Here is a 20,745-nt window from a genome sequence, read left to right as displayed (position 1 = left end):
GAGCTCAGTAAACCAATGGCCTGGAGACTTTAAATAGAACTTGGATATACAGATGAGCAAGCAAGTGAGGTGCCCGTTTTTATTGCTGGGATCAGTTCTGACATTTAAAGCCATCGGTAACTTGGAAGGGGAAAGAGAGGACTACTTCCAAGGGAAGCCGGAATGATGCATGACTTAGCCAGCAAGGACCTCAGCAGAGAATGTGAGTGAGAACACCATTGTGCCAGTTAGAAATCTCTTTGAACAGACCTGACGCAGAATGGAAAATTGAAATAGTCCCTAAAACGGAGGCAGAGCTCAAAGTTCCAAATGTGCTGTCTGAACCTGACCTCAGTGTGGCCTACACATGCTAGAGGAACCTGGAAGAAACTCTCTGGACATCGGCAGGCTCCTGCTGCCTCCCCCGGGGGGCTCTCTTGATCACCGATTCCCTCCTGAGGTCTACAACTAGTTTTAACCTTGGGGTCATCTTTTACCAGCTATGTTATCTCAACCCAATCTGCAAAACAGGAATCATAATCCAAATTTTTTTTCTCGGAATATGGAGATTACCTGAGGAAATGTAGGAGATTCCACTTAAAAAACTAAAAGCAGAAAACAAATCAAATAAAAAAAAACCCAGCTTGCTCCTGAATCAGACAGGGAGAGAAATGTATATTCTGAAAACTTCAAGTCCTACTCAAGGAAATTGCTCGACCCTTGGCCGAGTAAGAGTTTGTTTTAAAGGTCAAAGATTTATAGGAAGGCTCTGGTGTTGTACACCAGGGGGTGGGTGGCAAGCACGGCTGTGAGCGAGGACTTGCTCAAATCTGTTTCAGGGAAAAAAATGGTACAGATGCGAGGCACGGCCTGTCTCAAGTTCAGGATGCTTCTTGGGGGAAGAGGGACAGCACCACAGACATCCGCATGCTTTTTCCTGGAGGTAAGCACACGGTGTCCTTTGGGAAACGATCCATGAGTCAGGCCCCTCTCCGGCCCCCTCAGCGGGGGGTCAGTGAAAAATGCTCACAGGTGCCCCTTCACCACTCAGGGCCTCTTAACATTAGCAGGATGCTAATTCCCCCAGATGCATGCCTATGAGACCCTTACTGGCTTCCTCCTGGGTTACGGCCCTCATCTGTAAGGTCTCCCTGTGCTAGTGCCACCCACGTCCCCACATCCAGTGCTTCCTGATAGGTAACCAGAGACAGGTACTTTCCTAAAGATCACGTTAAAGAAAACCCATGATCATCCACAAACGACTCAAACTCCTTTACCTGCCAATTAAGGACATCGAGACCTAGCCCCTACCCATCTTCCCAAGCTCTCCCTACTCAGAACCTCTGCTTTCCTCAAGTTGCACCTGTTGTCCAAACACAGAGCAGATGTCCCTGCCTGCCTGACTTGGTCTGTGCTGGCTCCGTTTTCTTTTCCAGGCGTGGCATCATCCACAGCCATGGGCACGATCTGCACAGCCCCTCTGCCTTCCTGGAGCCACCTGCTGGATTTGCCTCCTACAGTCTTCTGAAACTTCCCCAGAGCGCCTCTCTGTGGCTCTATGGATTTTCCTCCAAGCACCTATGTGTTTCCTTTGTAATGAGGTTAGTTCTATCCTTTCTGTATTTTGTCTTCTACTGTAGATTCTTTGAGGTCAGGAACTCACGTCTTCATTCTCCTGATTATATAATTCTGTAGGTGTCCCATGTTTGTTAAGTGATGGCTGTGCTACTGAACAGATGAAGTTTAAGCTTTCTTCTTTTGCTTATTCTGTTCTACACAAAATGCTCTACCAGGCATAAAGTCAAGTTCAAGACTCATCTTCTCCATAAAGCTTCCTCAGACCCCACCAACCCCTCTGCTATCTTTATTGTCTATATGCCCAAAAAGCCCAACAGGTACTCACCTCATGTCCACCAGCTGTTTGAAGATCACTGATCTTACTTCTCTAAAACACAGTCTTAAATCTGAGCTCCATGGATAGGATTAGGGAGACCATGAACCCTCCAAAATTAAATGCAAATTTGTGTGTCAATTCCTAGGTGTCCTAGAGTGCCCAAAGCTCCATGGCCCAAAAAAGGTTAAAAGAAGCACTGTTCTAAGAGGACCTAGTGCAAAGTGGAGTATGTCTTGGACGTCTTTCCCATTTCCTCCAGAGGCTAGCTAAGTGTGAGGCTGTCCTCGAATGGCTGGAAGTATCCCGGATGGGACCAGTGTTCCTGGATTTCCATTGTGCCCCACCCAGCACAGCTACTGGCTGGTGTGCTGCATAGCATTTGGTAATGGCATTGTACCCGGGCAGACACAGAAGCCCAGGACTGTGGTGAGTTAATGCCTAAATCAGAACGGTAGAAGAGCACCTGGCCTAAAAGAGTTACTTTCCTCTGTATTAAATTCTACAATAAGGTGGGGCAGGCCATGCCAGTGTTGCAGGAAGCCAATGAGCCCTGGGTGGTTCTGTACTGTTAAAAAGTAAACCCATAAAGGAACTGATCTTCTCTGGGGAGGGCCTGGCTTCATCCTGGAGGCTCTGGGCTGAGTCCTCACCCTTATCCTGTCCCCTCCCTTTCTACCTTGCCCAGCCTGCACAGGTGCCTCACAGCAACACAAGGTGTGCTGAGTGCCAGAACCCGTATGTGTTGCATTAATATAAAATAGCCTTTATAAAAGATAATGCTTTAGAGAGCCAGTGTGAGCAAAGGGGTTGAGTGGCAGGTCAAAATAAGATCTTTTACCAGCTCTGCTCCATATATATATATATATATATATATATATATATATATATATATTTTAAAAGTCTATGGAACCTTTTTAAATTACACATGGTGACTTTAACTATCCAATGAAAGAGTTGATTTAAAAACAACAAAATGAAATGGGGGAGAGACGATGGGTGACTTTTAACAAGATGAATTCCTTTGGGTTTCTCCTTGATTTAAGTCACGGTTGGTGTTACAAAAGAATCATAAGCAGCTGATACAGGCGTGGTTTCGATAAAACTCTCCTAAGTAATGATGATCCCACCTTATTTAGACAAGTCAGGGGTCAATATGGCCTTATTTGCTTCTGTTTTCCATTAGTGTTGCTCTCTCTGTGTAGCATCACACTTCCTACCAGCTCCTGGAATACACAGAGGAGTCATGCTTCAGTTCTGCATGTATTAAGAATGCAGCCATAGCAACTACTAGCATTAATGAACTATTTGCTTATGCAGTAATAATTAACTTCCATTACATTACTTTGTGTGATTACTTTCTTAATTGCCTGAATTATGCATCCATTTAATATTTAATAACCATTCTCAGAAATCAGACACTGGTAAAAAACAAATTGCTCGCAGTTTCCTTGCAATAATTAAGCTCACAAGAATAAATGAAACCTTTTAAAAACGAATGCCTTGTGATTATATCCTTGCATATAGAACAAGATCCTAAATTAGTTATTTATTAAGTCTAAATTTAAGTCCAAATAGTGCATTTTTCACTTTCACCCCGGGAAATCAACCTGCACCGTACCTGATATCAACAACAGAATTAAGTGCCTCCTATTTTCTTTGGGAGTCACCAACTGCATGAATATTTATTGCCATGCAAAATTCAAAAGTCCTTAAAATATTGGGTGTTTATTATTTATTTCAACTCGGCATCTCTCTTACACAAGGTAAGTAAGATGTTTAGTCGGAGATTAAAGTGTTAGGAAATGCGATCAATAGCTCTCCATTAAGACGGGCTATTGTGAGCCGCCCCCATTCTTTTCTGCTTCCTAATCCTCCCTCCCACACTCACACTCACACACACACTCAAGCCCATTCATTCCCCTCCAAGTCCCTTAAAGGCCAGTGAGCACACACACGCAGTCTGATTTTGAGCCGGCAGCAGGAGATGCGTAGCAATTTATCCTCCAGCGCTGATGCTCACAACCAGGCAGTTGTGTTTGCTTTGCCTTTCCAGGTTGCCAGTGAGATCTCTGGGAACACCCCCTTTGCCCTTCCACCAGCGCCCAAGCAAAGCAACATGCTAATTTGCAAAGAGATAATGCTATTATCCTATTGTACATCAGCCTCAGTTCCCTCTGGCTTGCAGAGGCATCACTGTCTTAGCAAATAAAACGTGCGACTGCTTTATCACAGGTTTTCATGGTGAATGAATTCTATCGAATCTGGACAAGACAGCTTTTTTTTTTCCCCCTCTTCCCGGGACTGCAGATGCAAAATTGTTCTGCCATTCCACATTGATTATGGCAGCCATGTACAGACGTGTTTATCTGAACCATAACCATGTTAAACTTAAGCTACAGGGACACTAGGATGTTATTTAGCCACTGTTACCCTGTGCATACATAATATACACAAAATAATGTATGCCACATGGAACAGGGGAGGGGTGAGCTTAGAGCACTTTGTACCAAAGGGACTAGTCCAGAAAAATAGGTGCAGCCTAGAAGATCGCATACGGAGTACCAGGTGCATCACTGAGATAAACCATTTTCTTATGAGAAAGGAAACTCTTTTGCCAGGGCATGGACATAGCCATGGAGAAGGGGTGCAGAGGCGGTGGCAGGGGTGGGGGTGGAGGAGGGTGAACAGTTGATCTGTGGCAAACAACTGGAGTTTAGGGTGTCGCCGGCAGCAACGGCTGTTATTCTGAGTTCCTAAACTGAGTGAAATTGATGCCAATCTCGCTGACTGTTGCTACAGTGGGCAGAGTCATCAGGATTTGCTTTTTAAATGATCTCCCAGCCTGGATGGCTGAGAACGGCCGGCAAGGCAAGGTTAGAGAGAAAATGATAGCAGTGTGTTGATGCTTCACAGACCTCATGATGGTTTCCGTCTGTCATTATTTACGTCTGGTGAGACGCGGCGTGTCAGCCACCTCGAAGGCACTGGGATACGGAGCAGCCGTTTGCCTCCGCTGTAGTGCAGCCAGACTGGGATACTATTATTTTTGCATCACTACACTTAGGTGAAGCTTGCTTCAATCTTTCAGTAATGACACGCAGAAGAAATAAAAATGGTTGTGTCCAAGTTATTATACATGCTTGTATTCTAACAGGCCTCGTCAGCCTGGTTCAGAAAAAGACAAAAAAGTGAATTTAAATCAATAAACAGACATTTATTAAAAGGTCAGCTTAATTTTATTTGTTTCGGCTTCTCTGCCAATATTTTAGGTAGCACTATTTTCCTTCGGCTGTGGCTGATGACACTGGTGGGATGCAATCACTTGGAGTATGCTGTGCACGGAATAGGTGATCACGTTTGTTTATGTTGCTTAATATCATATTATATCCTCTTTATAAATTCCATCAGTGTCACTGTAATAAAGCCACATGTAAAGCTTTTGGCTTATCTCTGTATTAAGGGCTCTGTTAAGGACATATTTTCAAATAAGATGAATGTATCTAAAAACTATATATAGGGGCACCTAATCTCAGTGATTTGAAAATCTAAGGTAGTTATTTTGTATATCAGGAAAAATCACTATTATGGCAAAAAAAAAAAATAAAGTAGGATATTTATGCTATCTCCCCCTAAGACTGTCTTAATAAATGAAGCTGCTGCCCGTTTATACCTGTCCTTGGTACAGAAAAGAAATGTTAGCTGAAAAGACTCTCAAATGTCACAATTTATTGACACCATTTTATCCTACTGAATACTGCAACCTAGCTTTAGCAGGAAGCACGTTTAAAAAAGGCCAAAATATTCCAGGACATTTCCTCCTTACGTTTAAAACATATAATAATCATAACCAGATTTAGTATGAACAAAACAATCGGCAGACCCATTTGAAAATGCAAAAGCATATAAATACAGGCCTTGTGTCCGTTACAGCACATAAACAATTTGTAATTTTCTTCACATGCATAATTTGGTACCAAGACTTGAAGAGGCACAATTTAAAGAAATAACTCATGCGTGCCTTAGGAGACCACGTTTATACGGTGTCCAGCAAGATTCTGTATTTAAACAGTAAGTAGGATTGGCATATCTGGGAAACGAATTATTACTCTATCTGGGAAGAATTGAGATATTACAGGGACAAACACAAAACCGATCCCCGCCAAAATTCTAGGCATTAAGCAGGATGCCACGGCCACAGCGTTAACGGAACACATTTCTCTCAAATGTCCGGGGCCCTCCGAGACAGCCGGGGATGCACAGGGCTGGGTATTTATATTTAGATGGAAGAAGCGATTATATTTCTGAAGGCCATCCAAGCCGCGTAAGCGCAGTGCTGGGATGACAGAGATCTCTTTCTCGTGTTACAATCAGACGCCCGGTTCAGGAAATTATTTTTTCAGGTTGATACCTGTGTGTCTGAGGCACATTTTTATAAATTTCAAGTCTAACACTTTGTCAGGACGAAATGAAATGTTCTGCATACATAATCTGTCTGTAGAATACCACAGCATTTGCATTTTAACCAGTGTAACTGTCATAGACTACTAAATGCAGTAACTTGAAGTAGAATCAATAATATTCTCTTGAATCCTTAAAAATGTTTAATAATTACAGTGCAGTACATATGTTAAAGTACTTTAAAAAAAAAAAAAAAAACGATTTGCCCAAGGCGGTTTTTTCTTACCTGCTGCCCAAGCTACATGTGAGTTGTGGCCAAAAATGAACAGTAGGTGGCAGTCAAACCACTAAACTACTTCAAGGCTTCATTAACTAGAATCTGTTGTTAAGAGTAATAGAAAAGTAGTGTATTTTTCCATTTTAAAGAATTCATTTCATAATTAATCTTGAAATACATTTCCAAGGTCCCAAGCTACCGAAATAGTAAGTTGATTGCATCCTTAAGTGAATGAGCCCGGATGAAAGTGATTTAATTCAAGAACCCTTTTTGCTCTGTCTCTGACTTTCTCCCCCATTTCCCTGTTATTACAGCTTTAATGTGAGTCTTTATGCAGTTTGGTAGTCGTGGACATGATCAGCACATTCTTGGACTGGATCCCAGGACTGTGTAAGCCATGCTTAGATATCTGTGTGCAGGATTTTAATAACCTGCAGGAACTTTTTCTTGCCCAGGTCTTAGAGATGGAATGTCTATAGTCCCTTCCTGTGCCAGCTGGGAAGGAGAAGGTTCCACACAAGTGGCTGAAACACAGGAGGAATGTCCTCCAGATCAGAGAATTGGAGCCAGATGAAAATGCAGACAACGTGAGTGCAACTGTGAGTGTGACGCAGCTCTGCAGGAAGCCGTGCCCTGTCCGTGGGAGCGTGGTTCACCACGGTGTCCCCACAGCGGAGAACTAGGTGCCAGGCACACAAAACCTTCAATAAGCAGTTGCTACAAGAATCAATGAGGGGCCGGAATCCAGTGCCATCCACTTCTCCGATGTCTATCCCAGAAGTTCTTGCTGCTGTCGTTCTTCCATGATAAAGCTACATTCCCACTCCCCACAGCTGTTCTTCCCTCAAACCTCACTGCAAAGGACTAGCCCTGGGAACTGGCACCCCCAAGCCAGCCCAGCAGGCTGTGGCTCCCGTCTAGTCGGTCTGGAATGTCCATGATGCCTGTCCTGTGAATTACTGGGCACACTGCTTCTCCAAGATCGAAGCTCCTGCTGCAGAGAAAGAGACAATTCGAGGAGCAGCTCTGGCCCGAAAGCTGAGTCAACTTAACCAACTTACGATGTGCCTGCCTGAGACAGTTTGCTCATCGGAAATCTGAGGCTACTCAAGTGTCTGCCTTATAGGGTTGCTGTAAGAACTGAATGAGCTGGAACACGTTAAAAACAAACAAAACAAAACAAAAACCTTAGCCTATTGTTATGGGCATGGTGAGCCCTCACATAATATTTGTTATGATTACATTTTATTACTGTATGTCTCTTATTATTACCATTTATCATTGGCCTGGGTTGAAGTCTAATCTGTTACCAAAAGTTTTTGTTCATTTTACTGTGCATTTCAATGAGACACACTGTCACAGTCAGTGGACTTGGTTATTATTTATCCCAAGATAATAACTATTATCCCAAGATAATCATATTTGAAAATTGTTTTCTATGAAGAACTAGAAGACTTTGAGACAAAAAGGAGCATTCTTACAGTTGATATGTTAAGGAACACGTACAGTTGGCTTAATAGTAATGAGTTCCTGCAAAGCAAAGACACAAGAGAAACAAATATAATCAGGTTTGTAGCCAGAAGACCCAGCAAAAACAAAGCACACGTGGACAGGAACGTTTTAAGTTGACCAAAAGCTTGATTTTTTTTGACCCAGCTTCCGAGACAGTCAGGAAATAATTAACACCCCTACCCTCTCCACCGGCAGCCCTGTGCTACCTGTGTCCCTGTCCGCCTGAACTCAGAAGACATTCTCCAAACAGGGCAAGCTCACCTCACCACTTCCACTGACTTCGATGTTTTTCTCTGTTTATTAAAGTGACCACCTTCAGGATAATTAGTTTGAGAAAGAAGCATGATAGAGTGATTTCTTTTCATCTCCTGTGGAACAGGGAGTTGTATTTTATCAGAACTAAATTCCATTTCCAAGGGGACCCATGTTTCGCCCAAACATCAGAAAGGAGGTGGTTCAAGCTGCGTTTACGACCTGGCAATTTACTTCTTTGGGATGAAGCTAGCAGTGGGCCAGCCCTGCAAACTGGCTTTTAAGGTTGCAATAATACGCATTTTCTAATACGACTGAGAAGTATTTAGGGAAATAAACAATCTTTTTTGCCCCAGTCTATCTATCCATTCCTTTCCTCCCAGGGCAAATTTTCCCCAGTATCTTCAGTAAAGAAATGCGAACTAGTCGATGTCTTAAAAAATTGAAGAAATGAGTAATTTGATAGCTTTCTAAGACTCAGCCTTCTTTTTTTCCAGAATCTTCTATGCTGTTAGGTGACTCCTTGAGGAAGGAGGTCAAAATATTAAGTTTGAGCAATTTAAATAAGAGACATTGAGTAATTTAAAAATGAGACGTCCAGTACAAGACTCATTCATTTAAATTACTTGAAAATCCAAGGTAGACTGGATATAATTAGGAGCCCTGTATGTCCTCAGGCAATTTCATTGGGGTTAGGAGATTGCTTTAATAGAATATGACAAGGTTCCTTTTGTTTTTCATAAAATATTGTATTCCCCATTGAAATGTAGCAAATCCTTCATGAAATCACAGCCCCTTTATTGTTAGAAGTACTTTTTATGTTTCGAGAGATCAACAATGTCAAAGCAATTACTGAAAATTAATGATGGTCCAACCTCAAAAGATTCAGAGGTTGGTTAGTGCAAATAAGCGAAGCCTCCCATGAACCTATTTGAAGGTGCCAGTCGAAAAGCTTATCTGATAAGGTGCTCCCGGGAGAGAGATTGGGCCAAATGCAAAGTAGGGTTGCATGGGAGAGAAAATACTGGGCAAGGATAGAATAAATCTGATTTTCATTGATTCTGTTACCCACTTCCAGGATTATTCCAAGGAAATAGCTCTGAGTCTCCAGACACACCTTTCCTTTTTTTCCCCTTTGTTTTGAGTTATTTATTTAAGATGAGAAATAAATTATCTTCTACCAAGAACTGGAAGACTTCTGCATCAAAAAAGTATAAAAACACAAAGTTAGATTAAGAGTAATGAGTTTCTACTAAGCCAGAAAACACACACTTGCACTTGGTCCTCAATTAGTAAAATTTTATGTTCTGAATAAACCTGCAAGCAAAACAGTGGTGGTAACTAAGAATATTATAGCCAATGGCACTTATATCTGATGCGATTCCTCGGGAGATAAGAGGATTGAGGAAGGAGCAAACCAAAACATTCATGGTGTAAGTAGTCACACCAAACTGTGTGTGTGGATACACAGGTGGCCACACACAGACTCCTTGCAGAGTGGCTATCTCACTTCCAAGCAGACCTGAAGGTAACTAGACTAGATGAATGGATCAGTGCAGGCTGGATCATGATGTGAACCCAAAGTGCTCTGTATTGTCCCAGTCCTATTTGCCTTTCTATTTTTATAACAATAAAGCTGAAGTCATAAAACGGACACCCAGCAGATCCTTAGAAAACAAGAAATGCTTGAGAGGGAGAATTATTATGTTGGATGACACCATCAAGATTCAGAAACCAGGGGCTCGTGTTGTAGCAGAGTGGGTGAAGCCTCTGCCTGTGACAACAACATCCTGTATGGGCACTGGTTCGAGTCCCAGCTGTTCCACTTCCATTCTAGCTCCCTGTTAGTATACCTGGAAAAGCAGTGGAAGGTGGCCTAAACACTTGGGCCTGTGCACTCACATGGGACACCCAGATGAAGGTCCTGGCTTCAGCCTGGCCCAGTCCTGGCCATTTTGGCCATTAGGGGAGTGAACTCACAGATGGAAAATTTCTCTGTCTCTCCTTTCTCTGTAACTCTGCCTTTCCAATAAATAATAAATCTTAAAAAAAAAAAAACTAAAGCAAAAAGATTCAAAAACCTAATTGGCTTGAAGGTAGACTAAAGTAAATCAGGTGAATTCTAGCAGGAAGAGAATCCTTCACTTAGGTTCAAATGCACACACATACATGCTGCACACACATATGTATGAGACAGGGGACATTGACTAGTCTGTATATAAACATGCATAGTCTAATCTCACTAAAAGTTCATAATAAACAGTGTAGTGCATGCCAAAAAACATGAACGTGGTGGTGGCTAATACATCATTGTCAATTCTGTATCAGGCACATCTCTAAATTACTCGCAGGCAATTTTCCACCTTCATTTCATAGATCAAAGGTTGAGATAGAGAAAGGGTAGGGGACTCACCCTAGGGCAGAGTCAGGATGACAGTGCCAGAGTCTTCCGCCAGAGCCCATGATGGATCTCCGCCGCCACAAGACGTTCAGCTCAGGGAAGACGACTGCCCCATTGTCTTCTGGGCTGGGGTCTGGCTCTCTGTTTTCCACGTATTTTAAGATGGACCAGGATAAAATGTACCTGTAACATCAAGAAGCAAAGCTGTTGGAAACAAAGATGCTTGCCTGGAGGGGAGAAGAATTGGGGGGTTGCCAGAAAGGTTCTCAGATGTCTAGACTAGAACTTGTCAAGGGCACGATTACATCTGTTTATGTGATCCCCTAGGCACGGAGTCCCAGGGAGGCGAATTCCAACAGAACACATGCTCCCGACACACAAATGGTCTAAACCAGGATGGGCTGCCTTATGAGGTAGTGAGCAGCGCATCTGTGGAAACAATCAAGAGGGAGCCAGCTGAAGGAGCAGTGCCATGCAGGGGCAGGAAGGTTGACCAGATGACTGTAGGGGGCCTTCCAAGGTGCAGAGACTTAGACAATCAGGGTAAGGTCTGAAATGGAAAGACTGCCTTGGGGAACTACTTCGCTTCCTCCACCCAACACACACATGATTTTTCCTTCTGGCCCTGTCCTTATATGGAAGTAAATGCACCGAGTTTTCAGCTAGTGGACCTGAACACTTGCTAACATTGTACGTAAACATCTCTATTCCCTTAATTTCATTCTATGGGGAAGAAAATGAAGAAAATGAAGAAGAAGAAGGAGGAGGAGGAGGAGGAAAAGAAGGTAGGTAGGAAGGAAGGAAGGAAGGGAGGGAGGAAGGAAGGAAGAAGAAAGAAGAAAGAAGGAGGGAAAGAAAGGGAGGGAGAGAAGGAGGAAAGTCAGAAAAATAGGTCTAGTCAGGCCTTTTTCTTCCTCTCTTGCAAGATTTGTGTGACGCCAACATTAGATAATAGATCAGTGAGAGCTCTGACACGGCGGAATATACGAGGCAGATGGAAAATCCTGGAACATGGAAGTGCCCCCCTCGGATGCTGAGAGCACCCTGTGAATTCTCGGTCCTGAAGGACTTTTCATCCACAGAGATTTGGTCCAGTGTTCCGTGTGAGTCCTGCGTCATGGGCTTCAACCCTGCTGTCTCCCGCAAGTGGTGAATGATAGTACCAGGAACCATGGCAGTCGGGGGGCAGAGCTCTGTACAAAGACTTGTCTGCCAGTGTCTCCTCGTCACTGTGCTTGTACGTGACATCATCACCACATGCAAATGACTGGACTCTAGGAATGGGATGCTTCTGTGCAAGTGGAGAGAGTTCCATTGTGTAAAATATACACATGTGTGCACGCACATCCACATCTCACAAAAATCTCAGGGTGTAAGGTTGGGGCCGGCGCTGTGGTGTAGGGGTAAAGCTACCGCCTGCAGTGCCGGCATCTCATATGGGAGCTGGTTCTAGTCCCGGCTGCTCCACTTCCGACCCAGCTCTCTGCTATGGCCTGGGAAAGCAGTGGAAGATGGTCCAAGTCCTTGGGCCCCTGCACCTGCATAGGAGACCTGGAAGAAGTTCCTGGCTCCCAACTCAGATCAGCACAGCTCCAGCCGTTGTGGCCAGTTGGAGAGTGAACCAGTGGATGGAAGACTCTCTCTCTGCCTCTTCTTCTCTTTCTGTTTAACTCTGACTTTCAAATTGATAAATAAATCATTAAAAAAATACCCAAGGCTTTTTGATACATTCTAAGCCAATGAAATATATGAACCCTTATTGCTGGTCATCACTATCTACCATGTATTTTTTTTTTAATTTACTCATACCAACTTTAAAGTAAAGCTATAAGGGCCAGCATGGTGGTTCAACGGGTTAAGCTACTACTTGCAAAACTAGCATCCCATATCAGGGCATCAGTTCAAATTCTGGCTGCTCTGCTTCTGAGCCAGGTCCTGTTACATGTCTAGGAGCAGCAGAAGGTAGCCCACGTGTTTGAGTCCCTGCAACCCATGTAGGAGACCAGGATGGAGTTCTTGGTTCCTGGCTTCAGGTTGTCTCAGCCCTGGCTGTTAACGGCCATCAGGAGAGTGAATCGGTAGATAGAAGTATCACTCTCTCACTCTCTCTCTCCCCTCTCTTTCTGTTGCTCTGCCTTTCAACTAGCTAACTCAATAAATAAATACTGTAATGTTCTGTGCTGTTTTAAGAAAAAAGATAAATCCACAGGAATCAAATGAATTTATATAATAAAGTAACTGAAGAATTTTCTAGGTAGTTTTAAAATACAATTCTAAACTTAGAAAAGCAAATGTAACTATTTGGACATCAGGAATAAAGACATAAGCACATGAATTATAGAGGTAATACCTTTAAGGAGTTGAGTATTGTAAGTAAAGATAACAGATGTGGTATAAACGTAGAAACTGAAAATGAAGTGGCTTGCTTTTCAGTTTCTCTATATTTACATTGAAGAAGCACAGTTGAACTTTAAAATTATGATCGTAACATGGAGGTTAAAAAGCATTCGATCCTTTAGCTAAGAATTAACTTGGAGGAGGAAGCATCGCATACTGCTCAAAAGAGCAAGCTGAAGACATGCAATACACCAACTAGAGTCGGGGCAAAAATAGCGAAAGTATATTGAAAGCATTAAATAAATCAGCACCATTCACATTCCATCTTGATAATTTCTCGTGCTTCAGATTCGACAGCAGTTTTTAAGGTGATAGCTTGGTCATCATTCCAGAAAATTTTGACTTCCTCTGTGATTATGTAGAAAGTTATGGATCTCTAAACAAAGTACCAAATATCCTAATTTCCCTCACACCTATAGAAGAAACTCCTTTAGACTGTGGGGGAGATGGCTAGCAGTCCACCAAATTTCTTCTCGCCATCCACCTAACAGGACTACACTTCTCAGTTTTCCCAACAGCTAAATGTGGCCATGTGACCCATCTCCCAGCAATGAGCAGAATTTATGCAAGTGGTGTTTATACTGCAGTCCCACTGCTAACCCCTTCCTCCAGGTTTTAACGGCTACAGCTTGGGAAGCAAAGCCTGGAGAACCACCCAACCACAGATGGCATCGCTGCCGTCAGCTGAGTCCGCCAAAGCTAGCAGACCTGCCCCATCCAACTGAGCCCCTCACCTTGAGAGCACTGATGTGTGACAAAAATAAACATCTTTGTTTTTAAAACTACCTTAGTACTGGGCCCCTTATTCTAGCAACTTAGCGTTTAGAAAAGCAAAGTTTTCCAGAAAGAATTTGCTAAGTTAATCTGTAAGTTTTCAGAATTAGTTTCATTACCTTCTTGTTTATAGAAATGTTGGGCTTTGGGAATAGATTTGGATTGGAAATACTTTCATGAAACTTGCTGTGCAAGGGGCCGGTGCCATGGCTCACTTGGTTAATCCTCCGCCTGTGGCGCTGGCATCCCGTATGGGTGCCGGTTCTAGTCCCGGCTGCTCCTCTTCCAGTCCAGCTCTCTGTGGTGGCCCAGGAAGGCAGTGGAGGATGGCCCAAGTGCTTGGGTGCCTGCTCCCACGTGGGAGACCAGGAAGAAGCACCTGGTTCCTGGCTTCGGATTGGCATAGCTCTGGCCGTAGTGGCCATTTGGAGAGTGAACCAATGGAAGGAAGACCTTTCTCTCTCTTTCTCACTATCTATCAAATTAAAAAAAATTATTAAGAAAAAGAAACTTACTGTGTAAAAAAAAATACAAAATGATCTTTCTCTGCATATCTAAAACTGAACTAGAATCTTTAAGACTTTTGCTTTATTTTTATGTCCATTTCATTTAATCATCCAACTATGAGCTGTAAAAGCAGAGTAAATTATCTGAGTTCAGAGAGTTTGAATGAGAATTCTCGCCTCAGAAATGCAATTATCAACATGAAAACCACACTCCTGAGTTTTCCTGAGTTATTTTTATATACAAATTGTTTCAAAAGCTACTAAAAAAGAGAGAGAGAGAGAGAGAGAGAGAGAGAGATGCTTACTGAGCACAAAAGAGCAGGCCTGAGACTGCTATCCTTAGAAGGCCTGTTTGTCCGTTTCCTCCTTTGCTGACATCATGGAATAGAATTTCAAGAAAAGTCCTACTATCCCCTGTTTCACTGGGCCTAATCTGCTTATGTAAATCTCGCGGTTGCTGCTTACACCTGCATTTTATAGGAGTCTGGAATCTTGACACATGCCCTGTAGAGGGTGTCTGTGTGCCCAGCCCCCAGTAAGGTTCTCAGGCATTGAGTCTCTACTGAGCTTTCCCTGTAAACATTTCCGACGTGGTGCCACGGGTGATGCTGGAGGACTTACTTGCGGCCTGTGTGACTCCACTGGGAGAAGACTCTTGAAAGCTTGGGCCTGGTTCCCTCTGAACTTGACCCCTGCACCTGTTCCCTATGCTGACTGTGCTTTCTCTTCTTTTACTGTCATAAGCCATACACTACGTCTCTGACTCCTCCTGGCAAATCACCACACCTAGTGGTAGTCCTGGAACACTCCTACTCTCCTACCAAATAGATTTAGGAATAGAAATGGCTAATGGAAAAGTAAAGAGAAATGGGCACATCCTAGCCAGCTAGAGGACAGGGCCCTGGGCACAAAATCCTTGAGGATCAGAAAATATCTGTTAGGCTTGAGCCTTGACTAGGACAGTCACACACAAGGCGGCCATGACAACTGCCCACAGTGTGGGCGTGGTGAGGGCCTGAGAGCTTGGCTGTAGAAGAGACTTCTTCTCACCCATCTTGTGGTGTAGCTGAGTGCCTCAGCCACCCAAATGTGGAGTCTGTCCTGCTGCACGTGCGTGTTCCGCCAGTTGCAATCCTTACTGCAGGTGGTAATCTACTAGAGTTTATTTAAAATACAGATTTCTGAACCCCACCCCAACAAGCTCTGATCTGAAGGTGAATGATGGTTGGGCTCAGGAATTTTTTTTAATAGGCACACCAAGGATTCTGAGACAGGTGGTCCCTGAACTATCTCTTTTCAAACTGTACTGCCATCTTTTTTTTTCACCCGACACACAATTTCTAATTCTACCGTGAGAAATTAATGAGTTACAATCCCAGTGGGAGAAACAAAATAAGACAAAGCCTTTAATACCATAATGGTTGTAAGGAGTTTCTGTGTCTTATCACCTCAGATATTACTGGGAGGTGATGCAGCACATGGCCCTGACAATGAACCCTCCCAGGGAAGCTGCTCACTGGTGAGAAAGTCGGATGTGTTCAGAGGCACTCTTTAGGAGCTGAACAATATGCCGGTCAGGGGAAGGAGATCAAATGTGATCTCTCTCATCTGTGCCCTGGGTAGTTGGAAGGGACAGAAAGAACAGCAAGGCAAACTCTTTCCTTAACTCCCAACTTCCTGATTTAAATGCGCTCAGGCTGAGGCTGGCGCTGTGGCACAGTGAGCTAGAGCCTCGGCCTGCAGTGCCAGCATCCCTTATGGGTGTCAGTTTGAGTCCTGGCTACTCTACTTCCAATCCAGCTCTCTGCTATGGCCTGTGAAAGCAGCAGAAGATGGCCCACTTCCTTGGGCCCCTGCACCTACATAGGAGACACAGAAGAAGCTCCTGGCTCCTGACTTCAGGTCAGCTCAGCTCTGACCATTGCAAAGAGTGAACTGGCAGATGGAAGAACTCTCTCTCTCTCTCTCTCTCTCTCTCTCTCTGGTTCTACTTCTCTCTGTAATTCTTTCAAATAAATAAAATAAATCTTAAAAATAAAAAAAGTATGCTCAGGCTGTAATGAAGTCTCATCTAGTTACTTTTTAGTTTCAAGACTATTGATTCTCCACTGTCTTCATTGTATACCACCCAGCTAAATCTGTATGCTTATATCTCAACAAATATGCATTTGTTCATGCTAAAGCATGTGTGAGTAGGATCATTAGTGTGAAATCCAATGACCTAGAAGAACAGGCATGAGTAATGCATTTCCATCTTCAACTGGTTAGGTTCATCCTACTTCCAATTGTGGCAACATCGTCATTGGTCATTCCTGACAGCTGACTTCATGGATAGAGCTATGAATTGTGGATAGCTACTTTTCCCCCTTGATATTGCCAGTACTGGCTATTTAAAACAATAAATGCAACCCTTGTCTTCAAAAGTTCACAGCCTAGTGAGCAAGACAAAAGTAGAATTACTCTCAGTGTAACCTGATAAGTGCTTTAGCGATATAATGTTAGAGTGGAAGGAAGGAAAGGAAGGATGGGGAGGGGAAATCTTGAGAAAATAAGGAGGTTTTAGCAGGAGGGTCGCTCTCAGTAGGCTCTTGAAGCAAAGGCTGGAAGTTATGACAGAAGAGGAGAAAGCATTACAGACACAACAAACAGCAGGTGCAAAAACTCAGAGTTGTGAACACTCTTTCTGTGTCTAGGGCAGCAGAAATATAGTGACGATTATGACCAGAGAACCCAAACACAGATCATAAAGGGCTATGCTAAGTGGTTTGAACCATCTCCTATTGGAAGCAGTAAGAGACTGAGGACTGATCAGCAAAGGAAAATTAATACAAAAATACTAGTGTCAACTATATGGAGTAGGGACTGGAGAAACTGAAAGATTAATCTAAAAAATTTGCAAATCTTTGGGCCAAGGATGCACCCCTGACTTTAAGCTAGAAATGTGGCCAATGGTATGGACATGAAAACATTTCAGAGCTCAAATCCATAGTTTTGGTAATCAATCGGATGTAAGCAAGGAGAGAGAGTGAGGCCTTGGCAAAGAATAGATGAGAGTGCCATGTGCTGCAGTGTAGAATACAGAACAGAGAGTAGCTTGACTGGAAAATACAATTGTTTATAAATATAGTTCACAACTTCCCTAGGGTTGCTATATAAAATGCAAGACACCCAATCCATTTATGTGGATTTCAGAGAAATAATCCATCTCAAAGTCCACTAAATTGCCACCTGTCTACCTAACCAGCAGCAAGAACACATTTTTCCCCAAAAGACTTTTTTTCCTATAATTTCTATAAGTTGTTTCTGCTTTGCCTTCCCTCTGATAATCTCACTGTCTGTCCATCAGCACCCTGCTCACCAGTTCAGTACGGTCTCACTATCCGATGGACGTCTTGATCCAATTGCCCTTGACGCCAAATGGCTCTCATGTACTGCTGTCCCTGCCCCACCAGCGACTTGCCTCACCATCACTGATGCTGCAATTGTTCACCATGTCGTCTGGCCACGTCTCATGTTTGCCCTTCAAGTGGTAAAACAGCAAACAAAGTTGCAGCCAGAAGATTAAAAGGGAGTAATAAGAATATGGAATTAATTCAGAAGACAGGAAAGGAAGAAAATAGAATAAGAAATAACAGATGAAACAAACAGAAAATTATATATATATATAGAATGATAGATTTAGGCTTAACTATAGCAATGACCACATTTAACATAAATACACATACCTCAATCAAAAGGCAGATATTGTTAAACTGGATTAAAAATACAAGACCACGTGCTACCTACACAAAGTGCACTTTAAACAAACCCATATAGGTGAAAAACAAAAGGAGGAAAAAGATATTTTAACACCCATTGAAAGAAACATGGAATGACTGTATTAACCTTAAAGTGTATTTTAGGGCAGAAAATATAACCAGAGACAAAAAGATAATTTCACAATTAAGAGGTCAGTTCATCAAAAGGACCTAATAAGACTACATGTTTACTATACTAACAACAGTTTCAAATTATGTAAAGCAAAAAAAGCATTGTATGCGTCAGAAGACGAAGTAATAGAAAAATGCACAAGTATATCTAAAAATGTCATCAGTCTCTCAACAATTAGTATTTTGACTTAGACAAAAGGTTAGCAAGGATAAAACAGACTTAAACAGCAGCATCTACCTGTAATGAACTTGACCTAATTGGTATTTATAGAACAGGCCACTATTCCACCTAACAGCAGCAGAGTACACATTCTTTTCATGTGCACATAGAATCATTACCAAGATAAATAAGCATCAGAAATTTTAAAATGGATTCAGGTCATACAAAATATATCCTACAGTGGAATTAAGTTAGAAATCAGTAACAGAAAGACCTGTGAAAAGTCTCCAAAACTTTAGAACCTGAATAATGCAATTTTAACTAACACATTGGCCAAAGAAGAAATCAAAAGGATATTTTGATTACCTAAGACTAATGAAAATGAAAACACAACATATCAAAAGTTATGATAGAAATTTGTTTAATTTATGAAGTTTTCAAATCAATGATCTCAGCTTCCACCTTCAGAAACTAGAAAAAATAAACCAAATGAAACCCAAAATTAGGAGAAAAAAATAAATAATAAAGATTAGAGCAAGGATCTGTGATATCAAAAATAGAAAATCAGGAAATCAATGAAACCAGAAGCTGGTTCTTTAAAGAAAGCCACAAAACTGATAAAATTCTAATCACACTGATAAGGGAAAAAAGAAAATACATACTACTAATATCAAGAATGAAAGGTACTATCACTACATAGGTATTAAAAGCATATTATGAATAACTTCATGACAACAAATTAAATAATTTAGATGAAATGGATGAATTATTTGAAGCACTCAAGTACTAAAATTCACTCAGGAAGAAATAGATTGTCCAAATAATAAGTATTTCAGAAACTGAAGGTGTTAAAAACCACCTTGCGGCCGGCGCCGCAGCTCACTAGGCTAATCCTCCACCTTGTGGCGCCGGCACACCAGGTTCTAGTCCCAGTCGGGGCACCGGATTCTGTCCCGGTTGCCTCTCTTCCAGGCCAGCTCTCTGCTGTGGCCAGGGAGTGCAGTGGAGGATGGCCCAAGTGCTTGGGCCCTGCACCCCATGGGAGACCAGGATAAGTACCTGGCTCCTGCCATCAGATCAGTGCGGTGTGCTGGCTGTAGCACTCCAGCTGCGGCGGCCATTGGAGGGTGAACCAACGGCAAAAGGAAGACCTTTCTGTCTGTCTCTCTCTCACTGTCCACTCTGCCTGTCAAAACAAACAAACAAACAAACAAACAAACAAAAAAAAACTACCTTGCAAAGAAATCTCAAGTTTCACTAGTAAATTTTGTCAGTTAAAGGAGAATTAATGACATTTTTCCCACTTTCAGAAAAATTAGGACAAGAAATCAGTTCCAACTAATTCAAAGCCTGATAAAAAACTTGACAGTTCTAAGAAAGCTATAGACCAATTTCTTCCATGAAGGTAGATGCAAAAAGTCTAAACGAAATTTCAGAAAACTAAAACAATTCCCTAATAACATAACATGACCAAGTAGGGTTTGTCCCAGGAATCTGAGGCTCGCTTACCAACATCAGAGAATCTATTGTCTGAGGGACTCACTTTTTTTTTTTTTTTTTTTTTTTTTTACTTGAAAGAGTTACAGAGAGAGGTAGAGACAGAGAGAGAGGTCTTCCATCTGTTGGTTCACTCCCCAGATGGATGCAATGGCCGGAGCAGTGCCAATCTGAAGCCAGGAGCCAGGATCCTCCTCCAGGTCTCCCAGGTGGGTGCAGGGGCCCAAGGAGTTGGGCCATCCTCCACTGTTATCCCAGGCCATAGAGAGAGCTGGACTGGAAGGGGAGCAGCTGGGACTAGAACTGGCACCCATATGGGATGCCGGCGCTTCAGGCCAGGGTGTTAACCCACTGCACCACAGTGCTGGCCCTGGGACTCACTTTTTAAAAACTTCAAAGACTGGGTCAAATTCAGTATGAATGTTTCCTCTCTTCCCTACTAAGGTGCCTGCCTGCCTCTTGTTAGGGCAGCCAAGAGCTGAATAAATATTCACTCTTCAGGATAAAAAAAAATCTTAGATCAAAACATCCAACAGATAAACCAAGTATACAAATTAGACTTCTATATGAGTTCACACTCTTTATTACTTCCATTAATTTAAACAACAAAGCTGGTTATGTTTCAAAGTACTATCAACATCTGTAGAATTTCTTTTTAGGGATTTCTTCTACATGACCTGAGAAAGACTCTTAAATGATAGTTTTTAAAAGCAATGAAATAGCAGCAACTATCTGGCTGCCTTAGATCTCCAGTGTGCACAAATGGAGC

The 20,745-nt window shown here is 42.5% G+C and overlaps 2 long non-coding RNA genes across 2 annotated transcripts in view; one reads left to right on the top strand and one right to left on the bottom strand.

Moving 5' to 3' along the window:
• Positions 1–782: 782 nt before the first annotated feature.
• On the top strand, positions 783–7,140 carry LOC149127360 (uncharacterized). The gene is made up of 3 exons (XR_016230783.1): positions 783–922; positions 1,416–1,580; positions 7,004–7,140. It is a non-coding gene; the product is annotated as an uncharacterized LOC149127360 (long non-coding RNA).
• The window catches only part of LOC149127359 (uncharacterized), a 31,596-nt gene continuing 16,430 nt past the window's right edge, over positions 5,580–20,745 (bottom strand). Inside the window, exon 3 of the long non-coding RNA XR_016230782.1 lies at positions 5,580–10,896. This is a non-coding gene — a long non-coding RNA (uncharacterized LOC149127359). The remainder of the gene's footprint in view (positions 10,897–20,745) is intronic.

The sequence above is a fragment of the Oryctolagus cuniculus genome, chromosome 3, assembly GCF_051225735.1.
Source record: "Oryctolagus cuniculus isolate XC-2025 breed Fujian yellow rabbit chromosome 3, ASM5122573v1, whole genome shotgun sequence".
NCBI classification, from domain to species: Eukaryota; Metazoa; Chordata; class Mammalia; order Lagomorpha; family Leporidae; genus Oryctolagus; species Oryctolagus cuniculus.
The sequence above is the reverse complement of the archived record's forward strand: the minus strand, read 5'-3'. Positions and strand labels throughout refer to the sequence as shown.